The sequence below is a fragment of the Theropithecus gelada genome, chromosome 2, assembly GCF_003255815.1.
Source record: "Theropithecus gelada isolate Dixy chromosome 2, Tgel_1.0, whole genome shotgun sequence".
NCBI lineage: Eukaryota > Metazoa > Chordata > Mammalia > Primates > Cercopithecidae > Theropithecus > Theropithecus gelada.
This window is the reverse complement of record NC_037669.1, coordinates 68,809,061-68,829,372: the sequence shown is the minus strand read 5'-3', so window position 1 is coordinate 68,829,372 and position 20,312 is coordinate 68,809,061. Positions and strand designations below refer to the sequence as shown.

Below are 20,312 nucleotides of genomic sequence, written 5' to 3'. Positions count from 1 at the left end.
TACAGGTGCCCACCACCAGGCCCAGCTAATTTTTTTTGTATTTTTAGTAGAGACGGTGTTTCACCGTGTTAGCCAGGATGGTCTCGATCTCCTAACCTCATGATCTGTCCGCCTCGGCCTCCCAAAGTGCTGGGATTACAGGCGTAAGCCACTACACCAGGTCAGTATTTTTCTTTAAAATAATATAATGGATATAAAAACATAATGAGAAAAAAATATAGGACTACAGAACTCGTGATCCAGTGCAATAAAGAAGACATTAACAAAGGTGCATTAACGGTTAAAAGGTGTGGAAAATCAGTAACTTTAAATTACACTTTGGTAATTGTGCAAGGTACCACACACTAAGAAACACTAGCTTTAAGTCAAGATAAAAGGCGCCTATGTAGCAAAGAACACTAGGATGGTTTAAGGGCAAAAAGAAGAAAAAGAAAAACAGCCACCAAAAGGGTCTAATTTCTCCCCCTATTCCATATCTGAGCCTTTTGATCTCAGAAAGTCCGTCATATGTTTACTAGTGTCTGGATATGATCCAAATGTTCTGTTCAGCTCTCTTTTACATTTTATTCTATCGAGAAGGATTTGGCAAATGAAATCTATTATGATGTCAAAAGGTAGCTGACAACATAAAATGTATCCTGCTGAGTTGATGCCGCACACGGCTAAATTTACAACAACACAAGTATCATAAAAATTATAAGAACTGCAAATTAACCACTGATTTCTAGTTCACTGACATAAATAATGGTAAGGACCTGGATAACTTCCAAACATCTTTACCACTGTTTAATTTGTCAAAATCTATCAAGCGCATTTCAACCACAAACCTGTCCTCTAAGGTACATTATCATTCCCACGCTCAGATTAGCATCGGTGGCAACGAAGGAAGACTGTGTAATTACTAGGGCTCCTGGAGGAGTCTCCTCTCCCTGTTGTAACTCTTCAACGTGTCAGTGTCTCACTCTTTCTTAAGTACCATTCTTACTCTCAATTAGTTATTTAAGATCATTAAAAAATTGGGCTCTAATTTTGTAAGAGATGCCTCTCTGCTTTCAAAATTAGTCACTCATTACAGTGTTAAGGTTCCTACTGGGCTCAAATTAGCAAGGTTTTCTGTTTACTTCATATTTGTGAACCAGGAATGCTGGTAGCAGTATGGTACGAGAGTAGTTAGCTGACGGCTGTTGGGAAGCCCAGCAGGTAGGGAGGTCGCACATTGAAACAAAATGACAAAGACAATAATTCCTCTCTGAGAGAAAGTTAAGATACGGAATCACATGGTTTCTTCCACTAGCAATCGAATCTATGGACCATTCACATAAATGACAAGAAAATGACTTTAACATACATGTAAAATCTCTTCTGAAAAACCATGTTTCATTCATAGTGAATATAATAAAGTCGTGGCTAAACTATTTTATTGCTCATAGATAAACACCCAAATATGTTTAACAATAATAAAAAGGCTGAAGAATTATTTCATGTCAAAGATAAATACCCTTTTAAACATCTTTCAGTGAGGAAGTATCTCTTGATGCATATGTGTATGTACCTGTGTATGTGCACACGTGCTTGCGTAGATAATCCCCTGCCCCCCTATTTTCCCACTGACATATGTCTAGAACAAATTTACAATACTGCTGAAAAGAATTAAGTGTTTCGCCATAGCTTTGTTAGCAAAAATAATCAATCAGTAGCATCAGTGTCTAAGTAGAAACTATATATGTATTTGTGCAGAAACTAGGCAGTTCTAACTCTTTGATTTGCCCTAATGCATTGAGTGTATGGAGACGTTCGACAGATACTAAGTAAATCTAGCATACACTACTTGTGCCCAAATTGGTTTATTTCACATTTCTGTATTTTGGGGGGAAAAGCAATTTCTGTATGACAGATGCACCTGGAGTTTGCCACGTGGCCTCCACACAGAAAAGGCTATGGAGTCATAGATTTAACAACAAGAAAATTGCATTTTATTCTTATTTGTTAAAAAAAATAAAAAGCATATTTTTCCCATGGAACATGTTTGTATTGAGTTAGCCCATGTCTACACAGAGTAAGTGAATAGTAAAGATGAAACAATGATTTGGGTAAATCAAAGCTCCCTGCCATCTGCTACTGAAGTTAATGTTGGTTTGGCCTCAACTGGACCCTACCAGCTGCCCACAATAAAAAAAAATTAATATACTGATTAAATAAAACCACCAATCTCTCATCTCTCTTTACCTGTGTAAATATGGCCTAAATGTCTCCATCAATGTCAGGAAGCCACTATAAAACTAAACTTTTTCAGAGAGTGTTTTAATAATTCTTAAACCCCAAAGCTTAATGAAGTTCTGAGAGTGGGTAACATAAGAAGAGTTTTCTTTTGCTTTCTTTGAGAAAATCTTCACCTAAAAACAGAACCCCAAAATATATGAAGCAAAACTGACAGAGCTGACAGGAGAAATAGACAACTCCAGAATAACAGCTGGAGACTTCAACACTCTACCAATCCTGGATAGAATGAAGCAGAAGATCAGCAAGGACACAGAAGGCAGGAACAACACTAGGAACCAACCAGTCCTAACAGACATCCATCCATAGCAACTTCCACCTAATGACAACAGAATATACACTCTTCTCAAGGACACTCTCCAGGATATACCATATTCTGAACCATAAAACATGGCTCAGTAAATTTAAAAGTATGTTATCCAATTACAAAGAAATGAAATTAGAAATCAATAACAGAAAAATGTGGGAAATCTATAAACAAGGGGAGATTAAACTACACACTCCTACATAAACAAAGAATCAAAGGAGATTAGAAAATACTTTGAGATGAATGAAAATGAAGACATAGTAAAACTTACGAGGTACAGGTAAAGCAGTACTCAGAGGGAAATTTATAGCTGTAAACACCTACATTAAAAAAGAAGAGGCAAGGCGTGGTGGCTCATGCCTGTAATCCTAGTACTTTGGAAGGCAGAGGCGGGTGGATCACCTGAGGTCAGGAGTTCGACCAGCCTGTAATCCCAGTTACTCGGGAGGCTGAAGCAGGAGAATCGCTTGAACCCAGGAGGCGGAGGTTGCTGTGAGCTGAGATCGCGCCACTGCATTCCAGCCTAGGTGACAGAGCGAGACTCCATCTCAAACGAAAAGAAAAAAAAAAAAAAAGAAAGATTTGAAATAAAATCTTACCAGGATTTAATGAACTGATTAACAAATCCACCAACATATCCTAGAGCTTAACTCTCCAGTCATAAGACTGAACAACTTCTACAGCAATCATTTTTACTCAGTAAAGACAAAGGTTTGAAGTTGTATTATCTGGAATGTTTCAAAGTTATTTATCCATGGAAACTTTTGGTAGAACATGCATGAGTCGCTTCTCAATGATTTCCTAAGTGAGGAAACTGAGATCACATAACAAGTTAGCCAAAAGTACAGCTTTAAAAAATAGGCTTCTGAATTTGAATCTCATGTTTTTTTCTGCGACATAAATAACTAGTCTTATGAATTAAACTTTTTTGCGGCTTATCAGATTTACATGCTGCAAACTACTAAATCTTTGGGTTACTACTGCCATTCTCTTTTCTAGATGTCCACATGACGTTCCATGTACACATCAGGAATTAATTACAATCTATTTTACAAATCATTTCATAAATCAAGGATGAATCTTTATTCCTAAAATCACCAGGGACTTATAGGAAACCATGAGATGTGCTCTGGGAGACCTGAAAACTCGAACCCTATAAAGATAGTGGAACAGAGACCACATTATTCCTAGTCAAATGATCTAAGAAGGCAAAGCAGTGAAAAATTTGGATTATAAAAGCAAACAAGCCGGACGCGGTGATCCCAGCATTTTGGGAGGCTGAGGCAGATGGATCACCTGAGGTCGGGAGTTCAAGACCAGCCTGATCAGGAGTTCGAGACCAGCCTGACTTTGAAATCCCATCTCTACTAAAAACACAAAAATTAGCTGGTCGTGGTGGCAGGCTCCTGTAGTCCCAGCTACTTGGGAGGCTGAGACAGGAGAACTGCTTAAACCCGGGAGGTGGAGGCTGCAGTGAGCTGAGATCCTGCCATTGCACTCCAGCCTGGGTGACAGGGAGAGACTCCGTCTCAAAAAAAAAAAACAAAAAAAACCAAAAAATAAAAATAAAAATAAAAAACAGACCTTGATCGAAGTGTAAAATCTACCTCTTTCTTTTTTTAAAATTTGAAATAATTATAGACCGCAAGAAGTTACAAAAATAGTACAATACCCATATATCCTTCACCCAGTTTTCCCCAACGATGACATCTTATACAGCTGTATACAGTATCAGAACCAGGAAATTAGCATTGACACATTACAGTTAACTAAATGACAGATCGTATTCAGTTTGGGTTACTTCTTCTGTAAACCTAGGCAATTTAATAACAGGCAATCCCTCTGAGCCTCAGTTTATTCATCTGTAACATGAAGGTGACAGGAGGAGCTACTTCATAGTACTTGTAAGAACTCAGTAAGATGGTGCTAGTAGTACATTGCTTATAAAAGTAGCTGTCACACAGAACAAACGGCCAGATTATAATTATTAAAACTTCTGGGATTTCCAGTTTGCTCTGACACTTTCCCCGAGGTCCCTCCTAGTTCTCACTACCATAGAGATGGCATCTGCCACCATTTATAGTTTCATCCCAAAGTACAAAAACACTAGAAAAACAACAGAATGTACCCCACTCTAAGGACTGAAAGGAAATGTAACTCAAAATTCCTCTTCTTATGTGCATACACGGATTTTTTTTCTTAGTGTTTCCAACAGTGAAAAGACTCAGGTGCTACTGACAATGCCCTTTGAGGCCTCTAGGAGAGAAAGGAGTGAACTAAATAAAATAGCTGGACCTTACACCAATATCTAATAATAATCTTACACTTCAAATGGCTTTGTGTCCTTTTTTGTTCGGTTTCGGGGACGGGGAAGGTAAGTTCTTTTTCTTCTCCCTATTATGAGTTTTTAAATTTCAATTAGATTTTTTTTTTTTTTTTTTTGCGATGGAGTCTCACTCTGTCACCCAGGCTGGAGTGCGGTGGAGAGATCTCAGCTCACTGCAACCGCAGCCTCCTGGGTTCAAGCAATTTTCCTGCCTCTAAGACTACAGGTGTGCACCACCACACCTGGCTAATTTTTGTAGAGATGGGATTTCACCAAATTTGGGCAGACTGGTCTTGAACTCCTGACCTTAAGTGATCCGCCCACCTCAGTCTCCCAACGTGCTGGGATTACAAGCATTGAGCCACCATGCCTGGCCTTCAGTTAGATTTTCTGAATCAAACAGATTAAATGCAAGCCTGGATCTACCCTGTCACAGTTTCCAAACCTACTGGTGTCAACACTAAGGAAAGCAGGACTTTTTAAGAGCTGGGTTTTTTCATTGGTCTTAAATAGATCTCTGTTTGGATGTAATTTTTATACATGCAAGAAAGAACTACACATAGAAACAGTTCCACACACAACCAAGGCCTTCCCATCTGGGCACTATCCCACAGTCCTGTTGACCCTTGCCCTCAACCAGTTGTGTGAGAGTCCATCCATCCGCCATCTCTCTGGTTCTGGCACTGCATACACACATCAGTACTGAGAATGTTCCAGCACCTTCCCTCCTTCACAGCTACGTTTTAAGGATACAAGTGTTTAATTTACAATGAGGAAAGAAGAACTCTGCTGGGGTTTCCCCTAACCCTAAAATTTTCATACTTTGAGAACAGGTGAATGGAAAACATTAACCTAAGGAATTTTTGCTATCTTTTTTTCTATTCTTCTTCTGTCATTTTGCAAATTAGCTGCATTTTCAAAACCTGCCACCCATAAACAGTGTGAAACACTAAAGTGTCTGCTGTTTCTATCAACAGACATAATTTGGAATCAGTTAAAAGGACAAATAATATGTCCACTAATCAGCCAAACAGCTAAAGTAGACATCTTTAGTCCATTTTAATACCTGGACTTCTCTTCTCCAAAAATCAAACCAAATAAGAATCATATTTGAAGCTAGGTATTGTGGCTCACGCCTGTAATCCCAGCACTTTGGGAGGTCAAGGCGGGCAGATCACCTGAGGTCAGGAGTTCGAGACCAGACTGATCAACATGGCGCAACCCCCTCTCTACTAAAAGTATTAAAAAAATTAGCTGGGCGTAGTGGCATGCACCTGTAGTCCAGCTGCTCGGGAGGCTGAGGCACAAGAATCACTTGAACCGAGATCATGCCATTGCAGTCCAACCTGGGCGAAAGAGCAAGAGTCCGTCTCAATTAAAAAAAAAATCATATTTGGATTATTTCAGCTTTGACTTCAGATTAGGGCAGGCATCTTAAATGAAATGATTTCCAAGGACATTACTTAGTGCTAAGATCATAGGAAAATAATTTAACAAATACAGAACTAGATACATTCTATACCACATATATCAACTAGCTAGTTTATAAGCCTTGGTTTCCCAAGATCTATTTGTAATTGGATCAAAGAAAAGATTTGGGGATACAGGGAAGCAACTTATTTTTCATTTTATAAAATATACCAAAAAAGGCTGGGTGTGGTGGCTCACGCCTGTAATGCCAGCACTTTGGGAGGCCGAGGCAGGCGGATCACCAAGTTAGGAGATCAAGATCATACTGGCCAACATGGTGAAATCCTGTCTCTACTAAAAATACCAAAATTAGCTGGGTGTGGTGGCACCTGCCTATAGTCCCAGCTACTTGGGAGGCTGAGGCAGGAGGATCGCTTGAACCCGGGAGGCGGAAGTTGTAGTGAGCCGATATTGTGCCACTGCACTCCAGTCTCAGCGACAGACTGAGACTCTGTCTCAAATATATATGTGTATATATATATGTATGTATATATACACACACACATATATATACCAAATGATCAAAACCTCGTTTCCTACCTGAATTGAAAAGATGCCTTTAGCTTTGTGGGCCACTATCCTTTGTCCAGTTCTAACTGCCTTTTTCTCAACATGAACATATGTTTCCCTTAAAATTACTTCTTTTTTCCTACCCTGGTGTTATGCAAGATCCCTGCTTATTTTGGCGATGAAAACAAAATAAGAAGAGCCACCCAGAGTTCTCCATTCCAAAGAGAGGAGCTTCCCAAGAAAAGCAAAGTTCTGCTGTTGTATTTCCTTTCAGCACTGCTGAGAGCAGGCGGCATTCTTCAGTGCAGAAATTCAGTGCAGATGGGGGAGCTGGTCCTGAAATACCTATTAGAACCGTGAATGGCAGGTGTGGGCAGGGACTACCTATAGGCTATAGGTTTGAAATCACTTAGTTTTTGTTTAAAAAAAAAAAAAAAAAAAGAGGAGTGAGGTGGTTAGGTAGGCCCAATACATAATGAGAAAAAGTGCTTTTCAAGCACAAAATATAAGGAAAGGAGAGGCTTGGCATTTCAGAGAGAGCCGAAGAAAAACTGAACTCTCAGACTGAGAAGGCAAACTTTGACTTTATTTCTATGATCAAAATCCTCACAAAAATGGCCATAGGCCTAGGTGAAAGCTTTAAAAATTTGGGAGGGGGCTAGCATGCTTATGTAAGAAAAACAAAGAGCAGGGTACATATAGGATATTGGTTTCAATGAGGAAGGGCGAACGCCAAGAACAGTATAAGAATTAAGTACTCACATAATAGATCACTGTGAGCAAAGCTCTCCTGCAGATGTTGGAGTTGGTGATCTAAGCCTCACACTTGGAAAGGTTGTGTGACTGGAGCCATGATATATAAAGTAAGACCCAAACGCCAAAGTTTTGATTTAGCCAAGCAAACGTGGCTGTTTTTGTTGGGTGGAAGAGGCATTTTTTTCACTGAGCAAAGAATTACGGTAAACATCTGCTAACCATGACCACAGAAAAGGTGGTTGTTTTCATCCAAGGTTATTTTAAAGGAATAAATTTAATTAATACAACCACACAGTAATAGTATCCAACCTTATAATAAGTCGGCTTGCTTCTATCCACGGACCTATTCATTAAGGAAGCACTTAATCGAGAAAGTTTTCTAATGTTGCCTTTACAGCTTCTTGAGGACCACGGATGTGGGGTAAGACTTTTCCATCTCAAGGGATGCTTGAAAACCCAAGCAGACTTCAATTCTTATCTCATTCCTTAGGCACTTGTTTTCCAGAGGGTTCTCTTGCTCTATTAGCAAGACTTTATTATAATACACATATTATTTAGGCAACTAAAGCCCCATTAAAAAAATTAATGAGAAAGTGGCAGGTGGATCATGAGGTCAAGAGATAGAGACTACCCTGGCCAACAGGGTGAAATCCGTCTCTACTACAAATACAAAAATTAGCTGGGCGTGGTGGCGCGCCCTCTCCTGCTGAGGCAGGAGAATCACTTGAACCCGGCACACGGAGGTTGCAGTGAGCCAAGATCACACCATTGCACTCCAGCCTGGCAACAGAGCAAGACTCCTTTTCAAAAAAAAAAAAAAAAAAGAATGTTCTAATGGGTTGAAAGCTTTACGTCACATATAAATGTCCTAGGCCACATCTCTCTCTCAAACTGCTCCTTTGAAAGTAACTATAAGAATTAACAGAATCCAGAATGGTTTGGGTTTTTAAAAATTCCTTATTTGGTTCTTTCTCTAGGAAAGAATGGGGTGGTAGAGAAGCTAGCAGGAAGCTGAATTATTCAGACTGACTGTCATTCAGATCCGTCAAATTACAGTTCAAAACATCACTTTACCTTTGAACAACCAGCCACACCTGCTCCAAAATGAGAGTCATCCATAATTATTATTAAATGTTCCTAATTAAGATAAAACAATCAAATTCATAAAAACTTCCACTTCCATTCTGACTTAAACAAACTTCTGCCTCTACCTTCAATATTAGAAGAGCCTTCTAGATTTAGAAAAGCTGGTTTTGCATAAACTACATGCTAGTACTGAATAAAAGTGAAGAACTAAGGTTTACTATTTCTGGCCTAGGGTCATGTCAATATCATCAATAAACAAGATACTAAGTTTGCTGAATGTAAAGAACACAGTCTGCCGGGCAAGGTGGCTCATGCCTGTAATCCCAGCCACTTTGGGAAGCCAAGGTGGGCGGATCACCTGAGGTTGGGAGTTCGAGACCAGCCCGACTAACATGGAGAAACCCCGTCTCCACTAAATATACAAAATTAGCCAGGGGTGGTGACCCATGCCTGTAATTCCAGCTACTCGGAGGGCTGAGGCAAGAGAATCGCTCGAACATGGGAGGTGGAGGTTGCAGTAGGCGGAGATCATGTCACTGCACTCCAGCCCGGCAACAAGAGCAAAACTCTGTCTCAAAAAAATAAAAACAGAGTTGTCCCTCCTTATACACAGGGATACGTTCCAAGAACCCCAGTGGATGCCCAAAACCACAGTTAGTACTGAACCCTATGCACATTATGCTTATTCCTATACATGCACAGCTGTGAAAAAGTTTAATTTATACATTAGCCACAGTAAGAGGTTAATGATAATGAATAACAGGACAATTTTAACAATGCTGTAATAGAAGTTATGTGAATGTGGTCTCTCTCTCTCTATTTTCTTGTACTGCACTCACTTATTTTCAGACCATCGTTGACTGCGGGTAACTGAAATCACAGAAAGTAAAACCATGGATAAGGGGAAACTACTGTATTTTCTCTCTTTATCTATTTCCCATAGAACTAGAGCACAGCAATTCATAACGACCAGACTTCAGTAAGCTTATTGAAAGAATAAATACTAAATTCATCAACTCCATTTATTCCAACAGTTGTAATATCAAACAGGGTCCCAGATGTTGGACCAGGCTAAGAGCAGCTTAGAAGCCTGGAGTGGGAGGCTGTTGGTGTTTCATCTTTTCCACCCGCTAGTCTTCAACCAGTACCTATTAAACACCTCTCCGGTGCCAGCTGCTGTGTTCAGCGTGTGTGTGTGTGTGTATGCACGCACATGCATGTGTGTATAAGTGTATGTACACACAGGTGTGTGTGTGTTGAGCAGAGGGGGGAGTAAAGGGGGAGGTGCTATCATTAGAATGTTATTGATACTAGACAGAATCTTGAGGGATAATTTACACAGGTTTTAAGGTTCACTGAGTCTGGAAAATTACTCTGTGTTTGTTTGTTTGCCTTCCACAATGCTAACTGTTATGTGTGCTAAGAAAGGAAAGAAGGTAGGCAGAGATGAACACAGAAGAAGCAAGCAAGTTTCTGACACCCCAACTTCCCTTAAGTGATGAACCATTAGACAAGAGACTGGACTACAGAGGCTGCAGTCTATTTAATAACCATCAATGCCTTCAGCTATAAAAACAAAGCCAGCGGCCAGGCGCGGTGGCTCACGCCTGTAATCCCAGCACTTTGGGAGGCCGAGGCAGGTGGATCACAAGGTCAGGAGATCGAGACCACGGTGAAACCCCATCTCTACTAAAAATACAAAAAATTAGCTGGGCGCGGTGGCGGGCGCCTGTAGTCCCAGCTACTCGGGAGGCTGAGGCAGGAGAATGGCGTGAACCCGGGAGGCGGAGCTTGCAGTGAGCCAAGATCACACCACTGCACTCCAGCCTGGGTGACAGAGCGAGACTCCGTCTCACAAAAAAAAAAAAAAAAAAAACAAAGCCAGCCTAATGTAGCCCACTAATTCTGCCCCAACACAGTCAAGTTTCATTTTTATAAGTAACTCCAACATCAGAGGCCACTGTGGTCAGAACTGGAATATAGCAATGTGCCACTACACTAAATTATGCTTAAATAAAAATGCAATGCATCCACCATATTTGTATAATCAAGGTATTAACTCAGCTATAATTTCCAAGCCTTAAAAGAAAATTCCAAGCTTTTATGTATATTCCTAGTGAAAGATAATGTGATGAATGTCATAATAAAAAAATAACTTAGTAGGAGGAAATAATTTTTTATCCTTTTTAAATTTTCCTTATGAAATGCATCATTTTAACATAATGCACTTCAACATAGCTACCCATAAATGTAAATTTGTTTTGATAAAATGAAGAGCCTTTTAATCCAAATTGCACAGTGATGCTTCTACACTGATCTGTTATAACTTAGTAATCAGAGTTAACAGACTGCCTAATTAACCAAGTCATCATTTGCCAAGATCCAAATATGGGATGAATTGTGGGCCAAGGAGAAAATATGATGGACATGAAAATTATTAATTCAGGGAAGCATTAAAAGCATGTGAAATTAAAGTTTTTTGCTAAATCTCACCATCTTTAATATCTTTAATTTTTAAGGTGTAAGTAACATGCAAAAATAAAAAATATATTCCATCCAGGGCACATGGAAAAACATTTATATCAACTAGCTAAATGGATGTAACTAAATTTTAAGCCTTTGACAACCGATGAGGTATAAAAATCATAGATACCCTTTGATAACAAGTAATATCGATTGAGGGCTTACCAGGTGATAGAACCATGTTTGGTGTTTCACATGCTCCAGATATTTATTGTCTATATCCCTAACCCTTCGGGAGGTACTATTTTTATCCTCAGGCACCAGATGAGAAAACTGGGGTTCAAAATATTCCGTTGCCCCCAAGAATGTATGAATAAACAAATAATATCCGATCCTCTCAAAATTGTTAGGGAAGTGATTGCTGAAATTCTGTAATTTAACTCACTGACATTTTTCCCAAGGGGGTTTCATCCATTCACTTATTATGCATTATTAAGAAATAGGAAATAGGGGTGACTTGGAAGATGTCAGATGGCTCACCTGTACAAAAATGTTTCATCGTTAGGATATTATTTCCACCACTTACATTTTTTATGTGACCTAAAAGACATATGCATTTTGACTGGGCTAAGTTATTTTATAAGCCCATTTTCCTGGGTCATTCGAAAGCAAGTCTGAGTATAATATAGGGTTTAATCCTACTAAGTCCACCAATAAGACCATCTTTCCCTTGGCTACTTGGCAACTCCTATTCATCCTCTGAGGCATCATTCCTGCTATGATGGCCTCCAATCTCCCTTCTCCAATTCCCTCCCCAATCAAAACGCACAATCCACCAGTATTCTTGTAGCTTCTCTATCACCACACTATAATTGACTTTTCTGTCTACCTTGCACATATAAGTATGTGAAAATCAAGCATCTTGCCTTAGGACCACAAACTGTGGCAGATGGTAGGTGGATGGTTGGAGAAAAGAATGAATAGAAGGCAGGCAGGCAATGAATGAACTCTAGACTCTTCGAGGACAGAGGCATGGTAGCATTTCTGAGGCACAGCCCACTTTCGAGGTAGTAAATGTCATCGAAGATGTCAAGCATTAGGCAGACAACTTTCTGGGAAAACTCCCATAGATGACATTCAGTTGTGGGTTAGCGGAACCACATGGTATTTAAAGGTTCCTTCCACCCTATAATTCTGTGTATTTGCTGTGTATCAAGTATAGTACCCGACGTGGTACATAAACATAGTTCACTTTCCCAGAATTCTGTCCCTTTCTTCTGAAACCAGCACTCTTTTCACCTACTTCCCATTGTTTTGTGTAGGTCAAAGGCCACCCATGCCTTTAGAGATGGACACATGAGCCATCCCAGGCCAAGCAGGACCTCCCACCTCCCCCAACTCACTCCTGCTCCAGCTCCAGTGAGTGTTTCAGCAAAAGGCATGTGGCACACACCAGACCAATCACAGAAGCAGGAAGATCCCGACTCTGTGACAGCTGCTAGAACTCTTAAGAAAAGATCTTTTCTGCTGGAGTTGCTACAAAAACAGACTCATGAAAGGTTATCCTGCCACAACCAGGGAATCACCTCCATGAATGAATCCAACAAGCAGCACACAGCACGGCCAGGAGACTGCCACTAAGACTTAATGGCATGATCGGAACCGCCCGCTCCAGATTTCCCTGGAGCTAGTTCCACAATCCGACTTTTCAACATTATGAGCCAATTAATTGCCCTTTATGACTAAGCTGGTCACTCAGAACCTAAAAGACCTAAAATATGGTGAGCTCAGTATTTTAAGGCACTGACACTTTAGAAGTGGGCTGTCTACTCTTTGTGTTAACAAGGCAATATGAATACTACAAACCTTTTAAGTCAAAATTGCTTATTTGTGGTCTCTTGAAACTGGCATTTATACATTTCATCAAGCCTAATATTTTACTAATATTTGAAGGTCAAAGTCCTTGGCATACAGTTTATAAACCTATAATTCTACCGACTAAGTAACCAAAGGTCTTCTACTCTGTCAGCCAATGTCACCTTTCAGTACCCCAGATTCACCCTGGTAAATAAAAAGCCTTCCAGGTGAATGTTTCCAAGAACTAAAAGAACATTCTGAACCTGCTTGCTGGGAAAATGCCCAGGTACAGGACCGAAGCTTTGGGAGGGAGACCCTCTCGCTTTTCACACAGGTGATTGAGCAGAACAAATCAATTATTAGCTGGTCAGAGGCTAATATGAAGTAAAATGAGGGCTACAGAGATGAGGTTAATTAGAATAATGTCCCAGAGAAAAATGACTCAAAGATCTAGAGAAAATGTCTTAACAGGCACATCCAACTGGAGATAGAAGAATGGCAATTAAGTGGTTGTCCTTGTTCCTAATCAAATTGGGACATACTTTTATTTCCCATAGCTCCTGTGTTAGCAAAAAGAAAGTATTTGAAGAAGTCTAGTAAGATCAACTAGGGCCTATTAGATAGCACTGAGGTATAACGGCTCCACATGCAGTCCCAGAGTGAAAAATTTATGTGAAAACAAAATAATGCCTGCACATCAACACCCCAAAAATATGTGTGCATGAGGAAGACCGCGTGGCACAGTGATTAAGAACCAGGGTACGGCTGGGTGTGGTCGCTCACACCTGTAATCTCAGCACTTTGGGAGGCTGAGGTGGATCACCTGAGGTCAGGAGTTTGAGACCAGCGTGGCCACCATGGCAAAACCATCTCTACCAAAAGTACAAAAATTAGCCAGGCATGGTGGCATGCATCTGTAGTCCCAGCTACTTGGGAGGCTGAGGCAGGAGAATCGCTGGAACCAGGGAGGTGGAGGTTGCAGTGAGCCGAGACCACACCACTGCACTCCAACTCCAGCCTGGGCGACAGAGCGAGACACCATCTTAAAACAACAACAACAACAACAACAACAACAACAACAACAAAAACAGGGTATGATGGGAAGGAGTTTCTAGGTTTAAATCCTAGCTTTGCTCCATATAAGCAGAGGGTTCTGGGTGAGTCATTTAACTCACTATTCTTCAGCTTCCTCACCTGTAAAATGAATTTTTAGAATGATGATTACTTCAGAGTTATTGTGAGTTAATAAATATCGAAGGTTTAGAATCATGTCTGGCACACAGACAGTAAAGGTAGCTATTACAGGGTAGACCTTTCACAAGCTAGACTGTTTCTCTTAAACAACTGCTGTTATAGAGATTTTTTAGGATTAGATATTTCATGAGTTTAGGAAATTCCACTTCCGCCTCTCCCTACTTTTTAAGCATGCAGAATATTGGTGATAGCATGAAATGCAAGTTCCTCTAGGTACATACATGTAGATAAACCTAAGAAGGTCTAAGCACCAATTATTCTAGGAGTAGAATCCCAAAGAAACTGCCATGTTTAGGAAGTGAGTCAGGAGTGGGAGACTATTTTGTGTTACCATTAATGAACGACTGGGGACAGATGTGGACAAAGACAGGACACAGGTTCTCCTGGTTGGAATACCCAGGGCAAAACCTTTACTGATCCCCTGGGAAAGCTGGCATTGAGAAATTCAGCCCCAGAGCATCTTAACCAGAGTCATCTGGCACTGAGAGACTGCTGAACCAAACTGGACTCAGACAATGCAGCAAAATTTCAAAACATTAAAGAAAAAACCCTCAGAAAGCTCCTAATCTTCCCCACTGCTCCTCAGGCACCAGGGTATTGAGAAGAGGGCAGCACAAGACCCTCAAGCATCCCATGTAAACTGCCTGATCAAGTCTCATATTACACAGATCTGTTTCCCCTTTCATGAATTATTATTTTAGTTTCTGAAGTGATATTTGGCAACAGGGGTGTTATATATTTTTAGAGATGCAAAAAAATCTGGGTGTTAGCCACTCTGAGGGTTATCATGAGTCTAACCAATGCATTTTTCTGATTTATTCACTTAGTTTGATTGAAACTTACTGGATTTCATCTTTTCCTTTCCTAAAAGGATATTAGTAACCATGTTTGATGCCTTAAACAATATTTTAATCATGTCCTTTTATTTTTAGGTTGCAAGAGCACACGTTATGAATTAAGAAAAGAAATGGCTATTTTAATTTCCTAGATTACCCCAGTTACTCCATTAAGTCGTATAAATAAGAGTATATGATTTGACAGATTTCATTCTTTTCCACCAGAAAGTCACGTGATACAGAGTGAGACAGGTCCCTCTCTCTGCTTCAGCTTTTACATAAAAAATTCACAATGAACAACAAATGTCAACCACTGACATGGTGGAATAACATAGCAAAAGTAATAGATCATCTTCAGGCAGGTGGAAGAAATCGGTGTTAACAATGAAAGATATTTATATCTAACTCCTTTCAGACTACATAGACTTTGGTTTTCTATCAAAAGAGAAGTTATGTGAATTTTCAGGACAGATGATATCAAGCATATATTTTTTAAAAAAAAGGAGAAGAGAATTGGGCTGGGTGCGGTGGCTCACACCTGTAATCCCAGCACTTTGGGAGGCTGAGATGTGTGGATCACAAGGTCAGGAGTTCAAAACCAGCCTGGCCAGCAAGGCAAAACCCCGCCTCTACTAAAAATACAAAAAGTAGCTGGGCCTGTAGTCCCAGCTACTAGGGAGGCTGAGGCAGCAGAATCGCTTGAAGCCAGGAGCGGAGGTCGTGGTGAGCTGAGATGGCACCACTGCACTGCAGCCTGGGTGACACAGCAAGACTCCAACTCCAGAAAAAAATAAAAATAAAAAAAATAAGAGAGAGAGAGAAGAGAATTTACAGGAAATTTAAGATGCCCTCTATTGTAAGGCCAGCTCTGATTAACTTAAAGGCAAACATATCCCCAGCAAGAAGGCATACAGACACTGCAGCACCCCAAACTCTCAATTTCCATGGTTTTCTGGATATGGGTCAGGCTCCAAACACTGAGTCACTGCAGCGCTTGAGGTTTCTAGCATGTTACCTGAGACAGGTTACGAATATCCAACAGTCAACGCGTCAACAACAAATATGAAACAGACTATCTCACTGCTTGCTTATTTTGTACTTTTAAAAGTTAATTCAGCACATGAAACATGAGCAAATATAATCGGGAATCAAGGTTCTTTGCCATCTTTGTCACCTCTAAAATGAACATCACAAGAAATCACAAGATGAGTTTTATCAGTGGAGGTCCCCAGAGCCTTTGCGGACACCCTTAAATCAACAGCACTGTTATTCTCATCCAGACCCTGTGCAAAGTGCTTTCCACATACCATCTAATTTAATCCTCACAATAGCTCAGTGGCTAGGTGATGCTATTACCCCTGCCCTAGGGAAGTAAACTGAGTCTTAGAGAGAGAAAATAATCTGTCCAAAAAAAGAGCCAATGAATGAGAGTGTTGGGGTTTGGGCTTGGATCCCAACATCCTTAATCAATTTGTACCACCCACCATATCCTTCAGGCTCAAATGGCAAATGATTCTGTCTTCATGGGGAAGATAATGTATAACCCCTTCTGGATGGGACACGCAGAGTATGCAGTACATAGTGGGAACTTTCCTGTATTCTGTATTCTATTCCTACAATAAAGGTGATGTGTGTAACTTTGTTCCTTCTCTTACTCCCTCAACTGGATACAGTCCTCGTAGGTGCCATAAAAATACAGAAATTCACAGGGAAATCCCCAGACTTTGACTGATTCAACAAATACTGACAACATGCATACCTACCACATGTTAGGCACTGCTAGCCATGGAGAAGCCACACTGAATAAGACCTACTTCTTGCTTATTACCTGATAAACAGGTGAATTCATGAAGGGACAGGGCTGTAACATATGGAACAAACAAGAGGTTTGGATCAAGAAAAATAATAAAGGGCATGTCCCCTTTCATGTGGGTGGTCAGCAAAGGCATGTCCAAGGGGTTGATTTTTGAACTGAACACTAAGGGATGAGAAGGACTGAAGGTATCCCGTAGTTTGGAGGCAAGGGAGTTTTTATGGCATCTGAGAAGAGTAATGGGGTTTAAATAAAATATTGGAAACTACGTGGCAAAAGCTCAAAGTTTCCAAAAGTCTCTTGAACATGCAAGATCTTTAGCCACCATCTCCACACAGTGAACATGACGGAAGCAAAGCCTGTGTCAGGCAGATCCCTGATAAGTACTACTATAGGCTGGGGTCTGTCCCCCCAAAACCATCAATTCTGTGATATGGTGTCAATGTCAATGAATTAGCGCTGCAGGTTTGTTATTATAGGTGGTGTGATTCTTATCCGTCTCACAGAACAGGGCTCAAAAACTCAAGGGACAGCCAGGGTCACATGGTTGGCACTGTTTTCCAATCTGGGTACAAGTCACCAATGGAGTCATCCATGAGTACTGCTGACATTCTTTGCCACGGACCTGTGGCAGCTTCTGTGTGCAGATGACGCAGTTCTTTGAGGGCCATTTTCAAGATCTGTGGGGGACCAGGACCTGCTTTGCCGAGTCAGCACAGAGGCAGGGATGGGGGATGAGGTGGCAGAAGATTGACATCATGTAGCATCAGCCTGCACGAGCGAAACCCTACAGTTTCAGATTATCATCAGCAATACCAACTTGAAAGCAGTTAGTGAATTCTGCTTGCGAGGCAGGCCCATCGTCTGACTAAGTTAAAAAAAAAAAAAAAAAAAGGAATAAAAAAAGAACTGCATGCTTCTCAGGGGAAATCCTCAAAACAGGACCCAGAGACCTAAGCTCTGCTAACAGGGCTACAGCAGCTGTATACATAGCTGCACGTGTCCTTGAAGATGTGCATGAGGACAAGCTCCCAAGGCTCTACTTGCATTTACAAGGGAATATCAGGTGAGGTGCAATGGACTGCGAAACATGCATCATCTATCAGTAAAACGACGACCAGTGAACCAGCAACCGGATGGTAGAAGCTTGTCAGAGACAGTGATTTCCACCTGGGGTGCCTAGCACAATGCTGGAATTTATGATGTACCAGGATCTGTGCTAAGCTCTTGACAAGCATCACCTCTCTAACTCTTTGTGAGCTGGCTTCTATTTTTATCCCCTTTTCCGGATAAGGAGGCCATGGCACAGAAAGGTTAAGTAACTTGCCCAGGGTTGTTCAGCCAGGAAGTGGAAAAGGTGGAATCTGAGTCTAAGCCGATCTAATTTCAAAGCAGAAACTCTTAACCATGCTGTTACCCTGTATCCACAGCAGGCATTCAATGAGTATCTGTGAATGCATCCATTACCCTAAGTTTTATGACTACTCATCACAGGCCAGTATAGGCAGAGAATGTATTATTAATACAAAGCATAGGGAAGTCTCATTCTATTCATTTTATGGGATAAAAAGTTTCAAAAGAATCATGTACAGGCCAATTTGGGACAGAAAATTTGGACAGGAGTGGCTTACTTCTCCCGTGCACCCCACTCCCATGGTAACCTTTCAGCACAGATACAGGGAGCAACAAATCACAGAAATGTAGGGTGGAGAGTTCTGTCCTGGCCTTGAGTCTGCATAAGTACAGAGGGACAGTGGAAAGCTGTCAGCAATGTCTCCTGCCCTTATAGGGGGAACAGAATTGGTTGTGAGTGCATGCTGCTAAGATCTCATGCTAATACTCAAGCCTTAAGGAAATCTTACATCCACAGGAAGGAAAACCCACTAGACGAGCATATTCAAGAGTTTAAATTTTGCTTTATAGCTCTCTTAATAAAGAAATTTATTTCTCAGATTTGCCATGGCACATTCAGTAAGAATATTATGGTCCTAAAATATTTACTGAGCTGTATCTCTGCTGAGAATTAAACAGGCTAAAATTCTAACATGTAAAATTCAAACAAGGCACAGTCAACAAAAGGCATTCATAGAAAATAAATAAAAATTAAACATGTAAGCAAAATTGACAGCATGATTTCGTATAAGTAACCACAATGGTTGCTCAATAAGCAGTCACCTTTTCCTAGTACTAGAACACAGAATTTACCTGGGACATCAAATTGTTCAAGTCTAAGGATTGCATTTCCCAGATACCCTTATAGTTAGGGGTGGCTAATAGGATATAAGCAGGCATCATTGGATAAGGCTGCAGGGAAAGTACTTTAAAAAGGCCTGCCTCAGCCGGGAAAACTACTCTTTGTCTCTTCCTTTCAGGATGTAGAGGCAATGGCCTGAGAGCCAGCAGCCACCCTGTGACCTTGAAGACGAAGGAACACACTTGAATAAGCAGAGCAGAAAGAAGACACAAACTGCTCTTCCTGGATGTTATGACAGAATACTTAAATAATTGTTTCTACTCATGTAGTTATATCTCTCTTATTAGAAAACAATTCTTAACTAATATAATGATATGAAAACATATCTAAAGATGACACTACAATTTTCTCTGAGGGGGAAAAAAAAAAAAAAACTAGAAAATTCATGAATTGGGATTCTGATTAACCCTCTATTCCCAAAGCTGTTTGTTTAAGTATGACTTTCCTTCTTAATTAGTATTGCTAGCCCAGGGAAGCATATTTGCTGAGCCTGTCTCTCTGTTTTGACATGCAAGACTTGTGAAATTCAAACATACTTGTAGGCATCCCAAGCATTATTATTTATTAAGGCCTATATTAAAGGTGAGATCTTACAGCACTCTCAGATTCTGATGATTAAAGGAAATTTAATCGCTCTTCATTGGCATTTGATCTTTAGCCTACCATAATCTACCCGTATATCCCTTCATCCATATTTGATACTAAAAAAAAAAGACATTTCAACAGCTTATCCATCAATTGTAAAATAGAAGGAATGTACAGACAAACCACATTACTCAGAAAATAAGAGAGCTTTCCCCCACACTCATTTCGCTCATGAAAGCCCAATGTGATTAAAAAGGTGAAGAAGTCATACTCCACAAGGTGAACCGGAATGACTGTAGAGCCAATCATCACATTCGTAAGGAGTTTCGAAATTTTCAAAGTGCTTTCACGTGCATTATATCTTGTTTCATCCTTACAACACCATCTTTCAAGGTAGTAAGGGCAGGTATTTTTTTTTATTCCTGTTTCTCGCAGATAAATGGTTTGCTCAAGGTCAGATGGAGTGGTACCCAGCGAGGTGTCAGGTTTACAGGTCAAATGTCCCTTTTTGATGCATC

The 20,312-nt window shown here is 40.4% G+C and overlaps 1 protein-coding gene across 5 annotated transcripts in view; it reads right to left on the bottom strand.

The window, feature by feature from the left end:
- Window positions 1-20,312, bottom strand: part of FOXP1 (forkhead box P1) — a 632,119-nt gene that overhangs the window by 384,653 nt on the left and 227,154 nt on the right. The gene's annotated exons all lie outside the window — the stretch shown is intronic.